General features: G+C 42.4%; 1 protein-coding gene across 5 annotated transcripts in view; it reads right to left on the bottom strand.

Moving 5' to 3' along the window:
• The window catches only part of Frs2 (fibroblast growth factor receptor substrate 2), a 79,700-nt gene that overhangs the window by 66,125 nt on the left and 349 nt on the right, over positions 1-13,226 (bottom strand). The window lies entirely within an intron of this gene.

Below are 13,226 nucleotides of genomic sequence, written 5' to 3'. Positions count from 1 at the left end.
GGGGGGGGGGTTCTCAAGACAGTATTTCTCTGTGTAACAGCCCTTGCTGTCTTGGAACTAGCTCTGTAGACCAGACAGACTAGCCTTGAACTCACAGAGATCCTCCTGCCTCTGCTTCTTGAATGCTGGGATTAAAGGTGTGCACCACCACCCAGCTCATTTAACTGTTTTTAAAGGATTTATTTATTTTCATTTATGTGTATACATGTTTTGTCTGTATATATGTGTACCATGTATGTGCCTGCTACTCTTGGAGGCCAGAAGAGAGCATCGGATCCCCTGGGATTAGAGTTATAAATGGTTGTTAACTGCCATCTGTGTGCTACAAACTGAACCCAGGTCTTTGCAAGAGCACCAAGTATTCTTAACCACCCAGCCATCTCTCTAGCCCCACTTAACTTTTTTTTAAAGTGATGCTTAAGTCAACAACTCCAGCAAAAGCTTTTTAAATATAGGCATTCTAACACAATACAACCCAAAGCTTTTCTAATTTAACACATCCTGAGGAATGAAGGTAGGGAAAAGTTAAAAGTCTCTGTCTTCTGAGATAGGGAAATGTTAAACGTCCCTGTTTTCTGTAATCAACCCACTGTGTTTCTCTAAGAGCAGAAACTCTGTAGAGGTGGTAAAGCCTCGAAATCTGAGCCAAGGTGGTTTCGGGACCACTCACGGGCACAATGGCTACACAATGTAAAGTGAGTGTGTTGTGTGTGCAGAGTGAGCGCTGCACTGTGGACAAGCACTAACAAACACCTCAGATTCGTTATCTGCTTGATTCTGAATTAATTTCAGGTCCTGCACATTCAGAAACCCTTCACTGTTACCAATTTTTTTCAAAATCTGCATACAGGGCCGGGTGGTGATGGCGCACGCCTTTAATCCCAGCACTTGGGAGGCAGAGGCAGGCGGATCTCTGTGAGTTCGAGACCAGCCTGGTCTACAAGAGCTAGTTCCAGGACAGGCTCCAAAACCACAGAGAAACCCTGTCTCAAAAAAAAAAAAAAAATCTGCATACAGTTATGTGATCGAAGTTTTGCTCAAAATGATAATTTATGAAATTGGAGTTATGGGCTGGAGAGATGTCTCAGTGTTGATGAAGAGCATTGAGGGTTCCTCCAAAACTCCTGAGATCAATTCCCAGCAATCACATGCTGGCTCACAACTGTCTATAACTGTAGCGCCCTGTGACCCAGTACCCTCTTCTGGTACGCAAATGTATATATAGACAAAAATGCCCAAATATATACATAAATCAATCTTTAAAAAAAAAAAAGTTGGGTTATAAATAACATAAAATCACTGTTTAAAAAGGAAAAAGCAAACCATCTCCAAGCCTGGGAAGTCTGGTTTAGTGGCACACCTTCTACCTGTCATGGGGGTGGCCAAGGCTTTAACCCCAGAACCAAAGAAGAAAACCTCCGAAATAATTCTTTTATTCAGAATAGTAATATTTTTTCTACTGTCTAAATTTCCAGAATCTTCTTTATCTATTTTCATCTATTATTACCCTACATCAAAATTCACTTTACCTGAACTGGAATAACATTCTCTCTCCTCCACTCCTGAAGGCATGGCTGTGTTTTGGTTTTTGGCTTCTTTTGTTTTTTTTCTAGTTTTTGTTTTTGAGACAGAGTTTCTCAGTGTAACAGCCATTGCTCTGTAGACCAGGTTAGCCTTGAACTCACAGATTCTGTCTCTGCCTTCTTAGTGCTGGGATTAAAGGCATATGCCACCACCACCTGGCTTTTTTTCTAGTTTTTACAGGATATTCCATTCTCTATTGTAGTGATAAAATACTCTGCCCAAAACAACTTAAAGGAGAAAGCGATGATTTTGTATCAGAGCTCAAGATTATGGTCCCAGGAGGTGGGGAAGCCACAGCCAAGCCTGAGACAACTGGTAACCACTGTTAAGAAGTACAGAACAAGGGCTATTGCTCAGCTCACGTTCTCCTCACACAGTCCAGGATCCTAGGTTGGGTTACCATGTCACACACCATGGGCAGGTTTTCCAACTTTAATTGACCTAATCAAAACAATTCCCCACAGATAAACCTAATTCTAGATAGCTGACAATAGAGATCAACCATCACACTCCACAAAACTTTTAGGATTTCATGTCAACAAGTTTAGTGGGTATGCACACCTCAAGAGAAGCACTGTCATGGTTTGAGGCCAGCTTGGGCCACGTAGTGAATTTCAGGCCAACATGGTTTACCGAGTTATACCCTACCTTAAAAATTAAGGTTAGGGTTAGGGTTAGGGTTGGTGGCATGGTGGCACACACATTTGATCTAGCATTTGGGAGAAGCAGGAGGATTTTTGTGAGTTTTAACCAGCATGGTCTACAGGGTGAATTCTAGGCCAGCCAGGGTGAACAAAAGAAACCCTGCCTCAATTAAATAGATAGATAAATAAATAAATGAATGAATGGATGAGTGAGTGAATGAGTGAATGAGTGAGTGAATGGGTAAGTAATGGGGAGGGAGAGGGATGAGTGGAAAGAGGGAGGACAGGGAAAAGAAAAAAAGGAAAAAGAAAAGAAAAAATTCTATTTTCATTCGTTATTTTACATCTGATGACTAGCATGGCTCTTGATACCTAGTGCCCTCCCAAGAACTACTTACTACATCAGTCAGTAGATTGATTCATGGTCTAACTTCTCATTGCCAAGCCCTTCCAGAACTGACTCAGAATAAGAGGCAGAGGTGGCACAGGCCCATGCTCCTAGAGACTCCAAAAGGCTGCAGTGGGAGAGAGAAATCCCGAAACAGAAAAAGGTGAGTCTGGAGAACAGCCAGCTTCTACTGGTTCATGGCCCAAAGGAAAATACTAGCCAGCACACACCCAACAGCAACATGGTATCAGTGTAATTCAGTCAACTCCTCTGATTAGCCGAATCTTTTAGATTTGTTTTTATGTATATGAGTGTTTGCTTGCATACCTAAAGCACCTGGTACCCACGGAATTCAGAAGAGGGCACTGGGTCCCCTGGACTGAAATTACAGACAGTTGTGAGTCACCATGTAGGTGCTAGGGATCAAACCTGGTCCTCTGCAAGAGCAGCAAGTGCTTTTAACAGCCAAGCTAACTCTCTATCCCTAACTTTGGAAATCCTAAGGGCTTGTTTAACAATTAGAAAAAGAACTGAACAGATACCAGAAAATCCGCCTGCTGACCTCCATCACTTGATGCTTTTAGATTTTCTTTGCTACATAAAATCTCTATGAAGAGTTGAAGTTACACAAAATAGCAGAAACTCCCTCCATATGAGCCTTAAGTTCTCAACAATTATATACAATTATGTCTATTATAGATATATGCATTATATCTACATTCACATATAAATAGATATTATAATATATAATTACACTGGAATTACTACCTTTTCAGTAATCTATTTTCAGCCAGCCATCATGGATATGTAATGTGTATATTAACTGTACAAGTAATATAAACATTAACAGCAATTTCAAAAGCAACTGTAGCCAATAAAAAGTCTCACATGTACTGGGGTTTGAATTCTACTGCTACCTTTGTCTCTGAGTCTTAATTTCCAAGACTATAAAATAGGCAAAACTGCCACAAGACTAAAATAAAATGATGAAAGTCAGACATGGTGGCTCTCATGCCCATAATAACAGCACTGAGAGGCTGAGGCAGAAGAACTGCCGTAAGTTTCTGGCCAGCAGGGCTAGGATACAGAGTAGTAGGAGAGAGTCCACTCTACAACCTAAACACACACACACACAGAGTAAGAACTCAAGAGGGAGAGCAAGGCGATCATGAATTCAAAGCAAGTATGAGCTACCTAGCAAGATTTGAAAGCAAAAACAAAAATATAAAATATCAACAGACCCTCAACTGAGAAAATGTTCTGAGTAGGGGCTGGAGAGATGGCTCAGTGGTTAAGGGAACTGGATGCTCTTCCAGGGGACCCGAGTTCAACTCCCAGCAATCTCATGGCGGCTCACAACTGTCTATAATTCCAGTTAGAGAATCTGATGCTCTCACACAGACAAACAAACATACAGGCAAAACCAATGTGCATAAAATAAACAGACAAATAAATCTTAAAAAAGTATAAGTCGGGCAGTGGTGGCAAATACCTTTAATCTCAGCACTCAGGAGGCAGAGGCAGGTGGCACTCTGTGAGTTCGAGGACAGCCTGGTCTACAGACCAAGTTCCAGGACAGGCTCCAAAGCTTCACAAAGAAACCCTATCTGGGAAAAATAAATAAATATTCTGAGGCACAGTGGGTAAAAGGACTTCAGAGGTAAAACCTGACAACCTCAATTTAGTCCTGTGACCCACTGTGGAAGGAGCTGTCCTCTGGTGTGTATGTGTGTGTATGTTCAGTCCTTGTGACCCACTGTGGAAGGAGCCGTCCTCTGGTGTGTGGTGTGTGTGTGTGTTACTTATATATTCACAAATAATAGTAATTATTTAATTTTTAAAAATCATTGAGATCTTGCATTGCTTGCACTGTACAAAAACCTGGGTTCAATCCCTACAGAGCGCTCTCTCTCTCTCTCTCTCTTTCTCTCTCTCTCTCTTTCTCTCTCTCTCAGAATTTCTCTGTGTAACAGAGTCCTTCCTGGCTGTCCTGGAACAAACTCTGCAGAGCAGGCTGGCCTCAAATTCACAGAGACCTGCCAGCCTCTGCCTCCTGAGTGCTAGGATTAAAGGCGTGTGCCACCGTGCCCAGCATGTTCTCTTCCTTTTTCTGAAACAGAAACTGATCCCAGGATAAGTAGTGAAAGATACTTATGACCCAACATTTGGAGGCTGAGGCAAATGGCTACTAAGGACAGAGGTCAGGCAGTAAAACACTTTCCAGACACATGCATGCCCAAGGTTCAATTCCCAGTACTACACACACACACACACACACACACACACACACAGAGTAGGGGGGGACAGGAGGGGAGGACACGGGACACAGAGGAAAAGAGGAAAAAAGGCAGTTCTCACAAGATGAACTGTCACTCCTAGGAACATCAATTTTAGCTGAAAGTACTTTACACAGTTTACATATATAGAAGACACAAAATGCGGGCTGGAGAGATGGCTCAGAGGTTAAGAGCATTCATTGCCTGCTCTTCTGAAGGTCCTGAGTTCAATTCCCGGCAACCACATGGTGGCTCACAACCATCTGTAGTGAGGCCTGGTGCCTTCTTCTGGCATACATGCAGACAGAATATTGTATACATAATAAATAAATATTGCCGGGCGGTGGTGGCGCACGCCTTTAATCCCAGCACTCGGGAGGCAGAGGCAGGCGGATCTCTGTGAGTTCAAGACCAGCCTGGTAAGCCGGGCGGTGGTGGCGCACGCCTTTAATCCCAGCACTCGGGAGGCAGAGGCAGGCGGATCTCTGTGAGTTCGAGACCAGCCTGGTCTACAGAGCTAGACAGGCTCCAAAGCCACAGAGAAACCCTGTCTCGAAAAACCAAAAAAAATAAATAAATAAATAAATAAATAAATAAATAAATAAATATTAAAAAAAAGACACAAAATGCAAAATCCCTGCAAATTTAAAAAATACAGCTTCATAGACATCAAAGACTTTTCAACTTATAAAAGGAATATTTTGGGCTGTTTCCCTAGGTTTTTTAAGGGTACTCATCCAACTCATTTGCCATCAGGAATGCTTGGTAGAAAAAAAAACTCAGCATTATTAAAATAAATGAATTACATATGATTTTTTTTTGTTTGCCAGAAACAATTATATACAGGAAAATTCTACGCCAACACCATCTTTAATATCTAAGGCAGTAAACTTCCAAGGCACTTGGATTGCTCCAACTTTACCTCAACATTTTGTTTTAGGTATCCCAACACAAATCCAAGTATTTCTACAAATCACCCAAGTTTTTAAGATTATCCAAGCTAAAACGTTATATCTTTTTTTTTTCTTTGCAGAGAAAGGGGAGAGGTTGAGAGAGGGTTTCTCTATGTAGCTGGCTGGCCTAGAACTCACTCTGTAGACCAGACTAGCTTCAAACACAGAGATCAACCTGCCTGTCTCCGGAGTGCTGGGATTAAAGGTGTGCGCCACCACTGGTTGGCTCTAATATTACACCTTGATTCAGTAGCCTAGAATAGGCTTGTCCCTTAAAGGTCCTGCGCCTCTCCCCCACCCCAAGTGAACAAGGACTCAGTAAGCATCTAGTCAAGCGATGCCATTCCATAAACACTCTTGCTAATCATTGGTCTGAACCCCAGGACTTCTGTGGCTCGCCCTGCATCGCCCATTATGCACAGCACTTCACTGTCCCTTCCTCGAGAAGCCATTTTGAATACTAGTATCTTATTTGTCCAAGGTTTGCTTGCTATTGCAAATAAGTCTTTCCTTGCTCTAGTTTCTGACTTTCCTGCGTACAGGGAAAGGAAAGCCAGTTTCTGCTATTTCATATGTCAAAGGCAAGTTCTCTATCTTGTTGGCTGACAGACTTAGCACCCCATCCCACCAGTTCACTACTTTCTCCTGGGACCCTAAGAAACACCTAAAAACAGCCTGCACTGTTCCTCAAAGTTCACTGCAAGGACCAATTTGGAGGGAAGAGTGAGGCTCGTGAGCTCCTACAGGGAGGGGTCAGGGCAGAATGAACCCTGAATCTAACTGGAACATGCATAAGATGAATTCTCCTCTCCAACACCTCAAATACTACCAAGTTTTCCAGATTTCACAGAACCACAATCTTCTAAGAGGGGTAGAGAGACCAGTGTAGCACTGTCCCACACACACGCCTGCCGGGACTGGTGGCGCACTCCTGTGATGTAAGCAATTGAGAAATGAAGCAGAAGGGTCACATGTTTCAGGGCAATCTTGGCAGTACAGAGTTCAAGACCAGCCTATACTACATACATGAGAAGCTACCTGAAAAGAAAACAAACTATATAATCATTACTATTTCATCAAAGAACTAATGTGTTCCCTTCAAAATTGGTAAATAATAGTTATAGGAAAAAAAGGATTATCTTTTAAATTCAATAGATTTAGCCTTATAAAAAGCAGACCACATTCTTATTCCACACAGCAAGTGATAACAGTGACATAGGAGAATGACACTGTAACATACTTCAGCATTTGAGAACCGTAGGTCTAACCTGCGAGGTCCCCAGAAGAAAGCAGCTGTAGTACAAGCTGAAAACAAGGATTAACCTCTCCAATAACAAGAAATGGAAGCCTGGAGGAAGTTTGGGGACTCTCCCAAAGTCACAGGTCAAGAATTTTAACTCAGATTTGTATATCTCAGAGTCAATTCCCAACCATCAAGCTAAACTTTCCCACTTTTATCCAGCCACTTTTGGGACCAATGACAACCAAAGCATTTCCTAGACAGCTGGTAGGAGTGAGAGGCGCAGCATGGGCCATTACTCAGACTAAAGCTAAATGGAACTCCTGACCTTTGCCCCATTAATACCAAGCTCACTGAAACTAAACCAAGCAGCCCAGACAAAGCACAAACACAAGCCTCCTGCCTCCAACCACACCACTGCAGACCCTATGGACATCCCCTAGTGCCTGAGATGCAGCGGAAAAAGCACTCTTGAAAAGCAAAAGGAAGGTATTTTTTCTTAAGAAATACTTCTACAGCATCTCTGACTAAAAACAAACTTGCCTTTAAAATGTTACAGCCCTGAGCTTCATTCTGCAAACTATTACAGTGTTTTACAGGTTAAAATACAATTTCTTCCTATTTAACTATCTAAAAAGCAAAGGACATGAAACCCCACAGATTTAGAGCTCTTAAAATTTTTCAAAGTACCGGGCTGTGTTGGCGCACGCCTTCAATCCCAGCACTTGGGAGGTAGAGGCAGGTGGATCTCTGTGAATTTGAGGCCAGCCTGGTCTACAAGAGCTAGTTCCAGGGGCTGGAGAGATGGCTCAGTGGTTAAGAGCAATGGCAGCTCTTCCAGAGGTCCTGAGTTCAATTCCCAGCAACCACATGGTGGCTCACAACCATCTGTAATGAGATCTGGTGCCCTCTTCTGGCATGTGGGCATACATGGAGGCAGAATGTTGAATACATAATAAATAAATAACTCTTTAAAGAAAAAAAAAAGAGCTAGTAGTTCCAAAACAGGCTCCAAAGCTACACAGAGAAAACCTTCTCGGAAAACAAAACAAACAAGAAAAAAAATTCAAAGTAAAACATAATCTTCACATATATGATAGATGTGAGTATCTTATTCTTTCATCCCTCTATGGTAATCAGAGCATTTGAATAAAACTGTCATGTTAATCAAGAGTACTTTTACTGGGCAGGGAATGTAGTTTGGTGGTACATCACCTATCTGTGATAGATGTCTATGATGGAAGGCTTGATCAGACACCACAAAAATAAGAAAGGTATTATAAAAGAGCCAGAGGGGGAAAAATATGAATACCATTTTTTACAAAAGGTAATGTTAACAGTCACTGTCATGAGAAACCCAAGTAATGTCTCTGAATACCAGACGTTCTTAATATCGAATTAAAAATAAGTCATACACATTAAAGCGGGGGGGGGGGGGGGAATACATCAATAGCCTCCAAATCTTCACAAGTCACCCAGCAGACAAGCCTAAAGGAAAGAACCACTTGGCGCTAGGGTGACCAGGCTGACACTCTGAACCAGTGAGTCTGAGCGCCTGACCTCTCTGGAAACAGAACAATCCTAGCACAATATTCTGCTACTTCTTGATTTTGTTGTTATTTGTTTGTTTGGGGTGTGGGCAGGGGTATTTGTTTGTTTTAGAGACCAGGTCTCAGGTAGCCTGGGCTGACTTCAACTCCCAGTGTAGCTGAGGAGACCTTGACCTTCTGGCCCCACAACTCCTTCAAGTGCTAGAGTTAGAGACAGGCATAGAGCTTGTCTAACCCACAGTCCAGGGCCTAAGCCTAAACTATACCCGCAGCCTGCCTCAAGTGGATGTTTTATTTATTTATTTTTTGGGTTTCTGTTACTGTTGTTTTTGAGACAGGGACTTTACAAAGTCCCTGCAATTTACAAAGATCTGCCTGCCTCCGTCCTTCCAGAGTGTTGAGATTAAAGGGCTCCACCACAGGTCACAAGATTTTTGAACTTTTTAAAATTAGATTTAGTGTGTGTGTGGGGGAGGTGTGATAGGAAGAGAGGGGTACCATGGCCCATGGCCTGCAAGTGGAAATCAAAGAACAACTTCAAAGTTGTTCTTTCCTTCTACCCTGTGGGTGCCAGGAACAGAACTCGGGGCATCAGACTTGTCAGCAAGCACCTTTCCCTGCTCAATCATCTAGACACCCCTCAACTGGATTTTAATGACAGATTTTTTTCTACTCCATCTGAATTTATAGCTCAAGGAAACTACACAGATTATCTAATTCCTTACCCACTGCATAAAATATACTCAGTGTTTTTCTGTTTTAAACAGATGCCATTTAAACACAGGGTTGGTTTTGCTGCTGTTGCCTTGGTTTTGTTTTCTCTCTACACACTCCCTTGGCACTTTAACCTCCTTATACAGATTCAACACATAGATCTGTCTGAATAATCTATTTGTGTTTTCTCTCTATTTATGTTTTGTATATGTCTAGCTCTAACCTCTCTCTTGTACCACAAACCTCCATTTCCAAAAGCCTTCATGCAGTCCCAGCAGGTAAGTATGTTCAAACATGGCATGCCAGGCCTGGAAGCACACGCTGGCAACCACAGCTTCTCTGGAGAGCTAGGCAGGAGTATGAATATAAGGCTTTACCCATCTTAGAACAATGGAACCTAATGACGCAACTCATTGCTCACATCCCTAGTAACCACCATCAACAAGATCCAGTTAGAAAGTGTAGCTTTCGATTTCTGACTCCACTAAACCTTTCCTATCAGGCCCCTACCTCCCTACTGATGGGTGCTAGCTAGGCCCTGCTGGCCCTTGGCCTTTATCCTACTATCATCACTCTCAGAATGCACATTAATAGTTTGCAATAATAAATCATTCTGCACACTAAACTATCACAAGGTACATACTTCTTGTTTTCTTCCAAATGCTGAACTTCTAAATACAGCATCTAAACAAGAGCCACAATCCAGCTTTAACTTAAATCCACACTTCACTTCTAATTCCAAAATAAACCATCCAGGTCGTCTGGTAGACTAACTTTTTCCCTACACCATGAGCCTTCTCATCTCCAAAACTGTAGTTCTCTTAGCCAGTCACTAACTAATTTAAAATAGTTAGTTACAAGCAGGGTACCATGGAACATGCCTCTAATCCCAAGCACAGAAGTGGAGACTCCGGATCAGAAGACCAAGGTCATATGCAAAGGAACCTTAGGCCTACTCAAGACGCAGGAGACTCTGTCCCAAAAATTACATGAAATAAATAAAAAGAATACACGTTTATTGGAAGTACCAACTTCCCCACAAGATCAATCTGACTTCAAAGAGGGACTGTTACACTAGCCACATAACTCCAGGGGAGGTCACTGAACATTTGAGACTCGGTATCTAGACTATTCTGAGAGATGCCTACACAGTAAGACCCTGTCTCAACAGAAAGAAGCTTCTATGTTGTTGTGACAATAATAATAAAATTAAGTGCCCAATAAATAATAGCACTGACCCACCCTTGAGTGTTACCATGTTTCTACAGTTTTTCATGACGACTTAAGCTAAAACAAACATTTTCCTTTTGTGCAACCCCAAACTTTAGATAAACCCACTCACGTGGTTAAGTATTTACATACATTTCTTCTTTGTTTTCAGAGGCTCTTCCTTTGCTGTGAACAGGGTCCTCTTGCTACCAGTTCACCATCCTCTTGTCCCTGTTTCCTTTGCCTCTGCATGCACGTCATCACGTCCAGCCAATTATGTATTTATACTATGAACCTTGTACAAATATCTTATATCCCCACTAGACTCAAATTTCTAAAGACCAGCCTTAATCTTTGTGACTTAGAGTGCCTGACACAGTATTTTTCATGAAGCAGTCAACACCTCCATCCAAACTGAGTCCCAATTCAAAGGAGGTTTAGTATTCCTTAGTATTGCTATTCAATTCTTCATGATTTCAACACACCTTGGAAAATTATCAAAACATGAATCTTTATTTGTCCCTACATGGTTCCCTAAAAGAGCCTGACACAGAGAAAATGCTCAATATCATTTGACTTAAGCAATAAAATTTACAATGCCTGAAAGTATATGATTTTCACCAATTTCTTTTTTGCTTTTATAACTGCCATAATTTTTCCCTTCAAAATAATTATATCCAGAGTACAAATCCATAACCAAATCTAACTTGACTCATTTTTCAGACTCTAATTTCAACATCCCAATCTTAGGCGCTGAACAAGTGAGTATTTCAAGGTAGGTATATAGGAGGCCACATTTTCCATCCAATCCATCCAAACCTAAAAGTTGTACATCTTAGCTTTACTCACATTTTCCCCATAAACTTAACACACACACACACCTTTAGTGCTAAGTATCAGTAACATTGATTTGGGTAGCTGGGGAGAAGGCTCACAGGTAAAGAGTAAGCATGAAACCTGAATTGGGATTCACAGCACCCATATAAAAGCAGGTCCTGTATAGCATGTCTGTAGCTCTTGGAAGGAGAAAGGGGGACATGAACAAACACAGGAGGATCCCTGGGACTCGCTGGCCACACAGTCCAGCCCAAAACTCCAAGCTCCAGGCTCAGAGACACCCTGTCTCAAATAATTAATAGTATTAACAACAATGAGGAGGAGAAGGAAGAAAAAAAAGGAAGAAGACACCCAATGTGAACCTCTGGCATTACACAGAGACATTTTTTTATTTTGGTTTTAAAAGACAGGGTTTCTCTGTCCTGGCTGTCCTGGCTGTCCTGGAATTCAATCTGTAGACCAGGCTGGCCTCAAACTCACTGAGATTCACCTGCTTCTGCCTCCCAAGTGCTGGAATTAAAGGTGTACACCACCACTGCCTGGTGAGAAAATTTTTAAATGAAATAATTCTTCCTTTGCATAAGTCAGTTCATGGAACTTGTCACTTCAAACTATCCCCCTTATTCATGATATCACCTTCCTTTCCAGTGGTAGAGAGAATGACAAGACAGACAGACAGACAGACAAGACCAAAAAAAGTATAGATCCTAACATAAGCATAATATGAGAAGAGCAGATAACATCACTGGTTTGATGGAAAATGACTTACGTATACTTGACACTGTGACAACACAGGTCGTCTGCAACAAATGAACTTTCTGGTTATAATTTAAAACTCAATGAAAGTGGAAAATATACCCATTATTTGCCACAAACCTTTCACGAGTAGTTTATAACCTAAACTCCGTTTACTAATAGTAGTTACAAGATTTTCTTCTCTAGGAAATTCTAAGTTTATTCGAGCTAAACGCTTCATACATTTAAATCAACAAACACACCTCTGCCCAGCTGTAGGAACCTCCGACGCGTTGCAACAACAGCTGGACTACACAAAGAACCTCTGATGAGAAACTGAGAAATATTTTTCTAAGCTCAAGAAATGACAGTTCCAAGTATGAAAGTAAACAAATCTGGGGTAGAAAAGAATACCATTCTCCAGCCCTTTGCAGTCAACTCGTGCAACGTCCAGACTGAACTCTTACAACTGCGACTTCGGTTGAGCACAGAAATTCGAAAGGCTGATTCGGGAATTAGCATCTTTTTTTTTTTTTTTTACGTCAGCGCAAGAACACGGGAAAACTCATCTGAATCTACGATTCTCCTCCAATCTTCGTTTTGTTTTTGTTTTTTTTTAAGAAGCGACTTCAACAGTTTCAGCTTTCAAGCAGAGTCAAGACCCTTCGAGGAAAGCTACTGCCTCAGTGACCCTCCGCAGGCATCCAGACCCTGTTAGTTTCAAGCCGAGTCCAAACGGAACCCAGGAGACCCCGACACAGAACTGGATGAAAAGCCCCGCATGAGATCTCCAGCATCCACACAGGGAGCGCCCCACCCTGGGACCGAGACTACACCCCTGGGACCGAGACTACACCCCTGGGACACAGAATAATTGCTGAGCCGGGAAGTGGGGGACAGACCCAAGAGGCGACGAAAGTAGGGTACCGCTGTCCAGTGCGGTGAGGCTGTGCAGGTTCCCGGCGCCGGGGTGCACAGACCCCCACTGCGGAGGCGCCGAGCCCACCATAGCCCGAGCAGACAGAGAGAGGGATGGGGGGGGGGTCGCAGCGCGGGCGGCCCGGCCCCGCTCCAGAGTCCCCTCCGCGTCCCCAGC

This window comes from Microtus ochrogaster, chromosome 24, assembly GCF_000317375.1.
Source record: "Microtus ochrogaster isolate Prairie Vole_2 chromosome 24, MicOch1.0, whole genome shotgun sequence".
Classification (NCBI taxonomy): domain Eukaryota; kingdom Metazoa; phylum Chordata; class Mammalia; order Rodentia; family Cricetidae; genus Microtus; species Microtus ochrogaster.
Note: the sequence above shows the minus strand (reverse complement) of the source record. Positions and strands in the feature narration are given on the sequence as shown.